Genomic DNA, 3,705 nt, shown 5'->3' on the forward strand with positions numbered 1-3,705 from the left:
CTACCTTTTTTAAGACTTCTAAAATTTTATCTATGGAAGCAGTCTTCTTTTTGTGTATCAAGCGATTAGGAAATGGGATAGGATGAACATAAGGACTGTTAGGGATTTGCCCCTATTCAGAAGAATCATTTTTGATTTCCTCAACCAAATCATCTTTAGTTTCAGAAAATCTTTAGGTTTATCAGACGAACTTGGAACAAGAGGCACACTTGTGTCCTCAACTGAAGAAGAGTTAACAGAAGTAATAGATGGGGAAGATTTAGAAACACTCTGTTGGTACTCTCTACCACTCCTAAGGGCATAAACAACATTACATTGGTTAGAGGGCCCTTGTTGGGTCTGACCTTGTACTATATTCAGTGGTGCATTAGTTGGTCCTTGTGAACTAACAGGCTGATGATGCCTAGGGTTAGGCTCTGGTTGACTGGGTAAGGTTCCCTTCTCCCTCTCACGCATAATTGAGACAACTTGGGTAAGTTCTCTCGTAAGATTTTGATGACTTGTTATGAGGAGGGCTATATATTTTTCCAAGTCACTAATTCTACTTGCCTCTCCAATGTTGGTAAACCCAGGGGGTTGCTGATAAGATGATAGGAGGTTACAATATGGATTATTCTGGTATAAGGCATTAACACTATCATTATAAGTGCCCCCAGAGGTGTTGGGGCATTCTTCTATGACATGTCTAGGGGATTGGCACCAAGCACAAATCTTAACCAAATTGACTGATGATTAGGCTATCCAAATGGGCTTCCTTCGCTACCATCCCATCCACAAAATATCCTTTCCCTCCTATGGTTCTTTCACTCTCTTGGGTAGATTCCTACTCATGGGTTTTGTCAGCTAAGTTAAGTAAGAATTCCCATGCCTTTCCTTTATCTGTAAAGGATGTGAATCCCTCAGGGCACATAGACTCTATCATTTGTTTAGTTGGGTAATCAATACCCTTATAAATTATTTGACATAAATGTCATAGGTCTAGGCCATGGTGAGGGCATTCTTGGAGTAGATCCTTGAATCTCTCCATAAGTTTGGAAAATGATTCACTAGGCTTTTGCCTAAACTGAAGGATATCACTTCTAAGCTTATTGGTCTTGTGAGTTGGGAAAAACTTCTTAAGGAAGACAACTGTGAACTGTTCCCATGAGATTATGGAATTTGTGGGTAACTCATGCAACCACTTCTTAGCTTGGTCTTTCAATGCAAAAGTGATAAACCTAAGCTTAACAACATCATCAGAAAGCTGTTGGATCTTAATTAGAACACTTACCTCTTCAAATTCGCTTAGAAATAAGTATGCATCCTCAGAGGTCAACCCATGAAAGTGGGGCAACATAGTGATGTATTGAGATTTGAGTTCAAAATTATTGCCCTGGGCTTGTGGTAGAACTATGCAGGAAGGTTGGGCTGTTCTAGCAGGGTAGATACCTATCTTTCAAAGATTTAGGTGAAGGGTTTTGCTATTGGTCTCCCATATTGAAGGGTTTTAAAGAGAGCAAACGTATAGGGTCACTACTTTTTGGATCTCTTCTTTCTAACCGATTCTTAGTATTAGGTACCCACTTAACACTCATGTAATAGAAAACTACCCACAACTAAAGTAAGACAAGCACAAAAGAATGGATAGCAAAACTTTTTTTTTTAATGATTTTTTGATTTTTTTGATTTTTTTGATTTTTTTTTTTTGGCTTTTTGTTGGGAGCTTACCAGCAGGGATCCGGGGTTACTTAGGTCAATTCCTAAGGTACTCCTACAGGGCGAAACCTGTCTTTATCATACTGTGAGGTATGGCAACCTCCACCGATACAACTATTATTGCAATTTGTTCTTCTCAAGAATTCAATAAAAGAAAAGAAAAAATATAAAACAAAGCAAACAAAGCACTCCGATTTACCAAAAGAAAGTGAAAAATAACATGGAACTGTCTCCCCGGCAACGGTGCCAAAAACTTGTTTGAGATTTAAAATGTAATCGCAAGCATACGGATTAGTGTAGCTATGGATCGAACACAGGGAGAGCAGCCACTTTATTTTTTTATTTCTTTTAATAATGTGAAAGTGAACCGATTAATGGTTGTGATCTAATTCTAATTACCGTCCTGAACATATGTATCTAAACTAACGTCCTAACCATTCGTCATCTAAGAATTTAAAGACGCAAGCCACACAATTAAAATTAAATAAATAAATAACTGAAAATAAACAACCCACGCAATTAAAAAAAAAATAAAAGAAAAAAAATACTGAAATAAAAATAAAGTAAAAGAAAGGGGATAAAGTTAGAGAGACTCACAAGTAGGTTTCTCTACTTAGCCCGAGGGATGCATCATAATATGAGCTTCCCTACTTGACGAGAGAGTCACTCTTACAAGGGTTACTCTACTTGGCTTTAGGGAAAGGGAGATAATTAAAATAAAAGCAATAAATTGATGGTTCTATGGCTAGGAGGGGCAAAGCCAACACATACACTAGCCATGAACCTTGGGGGAAAGGGATAGCAATAATGTACCAACTGAAAATAAAAATCCTAAATTAAGAAAGAAAGGGTAGTCAGAAGAGGGAATGAGAGGGGGGAGAGAAGACTACTGAAGAAGCCTACTTACTTGAATCAATTCTTGAACTTGAAAAAAAATTGCTCCACGGCTCGTGATCTTGTCACCTAGATCTAAGCCTAGAACTATAACTTAAAAAATTACAACTCAATTGCATAAATCATAAACATAAAAAGGCTGAATAAGAATAAAAGAGTGCTTGCATTAATTGACATAAAAAACTATTACAAAAGTGATTAAAGCAAAAATAGAGAAGAACTAAAACTAAAGAGTGAGAAAGGGAGAGAGCATAGTTTTTAAGGCGCTGGTGCGGTCCCGTAGAAGTAAGGCAGTCAGCCGACTCAGGAGTAGTGTGAAAGGCGACCGCCTTTTACACTAAGGCGCTGAAAGGGGTGCAAGGCGACGCCTTACAACGCCTTAGTGTGCAAGGCGGTTGCCTTATGTGTTGGATATTTAAAAAATAAATTTTAAAATTGTTTTTTTAAAGATTTAAAATTACATATTATTATTGGGAAGTGTATAAAATCTGATGCACATACGATGCATTGGATCAAAAATCATATAAAAACTAAAAACCCTTACCATAAAAAAATTAAATAAAATAAAAAAACCAAACTCAATCAAAAGTTCAAAACCGTGCCTCTCTCATTCTCTCTCAGAGTCACTTTGCCTCCAAAACTCAAAACCCCAAGCCCCAACGTCTGACGAGGCGACGATCATTCCTCCGGCGACTTCTCTTCTCCTCCGACAGACTTCGGCGACATCCGACGACATCCGGTGGCATCTCCTTCTCCTTCAATAGCCTTCGACAGCCTTCGGTGAGCCTTCGACAACCTTCGACAGCCGTCGGCGGCATCTCCTTCTCCTTCGATGGCCTTCGACAACCTTCGGCGAGCCTTCGACAGCCTTCAGCGGCATCTCCTTCTCCTTCGACAGCCTTCGACAGACTTCGGCGGCATATCCTTCTCCGGCATCTCCTTCTCCGGCAATATCTCCTTCGACAAACTTCACTTCGACAGCACTTTGTAAGTGAATTTTTTTTTTCTCTCTTTTCTTCTTTCTTCTCCCTGCTTGTTCCTTCTGCGTATGATTTTTTTTTTCTTTCTGTGACCGTTGGCTGCTGTTGTAACTTTGTAAGTGAAGTTTTTTTTTTT

At 38.8% G+C, this 3,705-nt stretch overlaps 1 non-coding gene across 1 annotated transcript; it reads left to right on the forward strand.

Annotated features, from left to right (window-relative positions):
* The first annotated feature begins 980 nt into the window (after window positions 1-980).
* On the forward strand, window positions 981-1,087 carry LOC122068146. Its single transcript, XR_006136991.1, has one exon. It is a non-coding gene; the product is annotated as a small nucleolar RNA R71 (small nucleolar RNA).
* The last annotated feature ends 2,618 nt before the right edge of the window (window positions 1,088-3,705 follow it).

This window comes from Macadamia integrifolia, unplaced genomic scaffold, assembly GCF_013358625.1.
Source record: "Macadamia integrifolia cultivar HAES 741 unplaced genomic scaffold, SCU_Mint_v3 scaffold3450, whole genome shotgun sequence".
Lineage (NCBI taxonomy): Eukaryota > Viridiplantae > Streptophyta > Magnoliopsida > Proteales > Proteaceae > Macadamia > Macadamia integrifolia.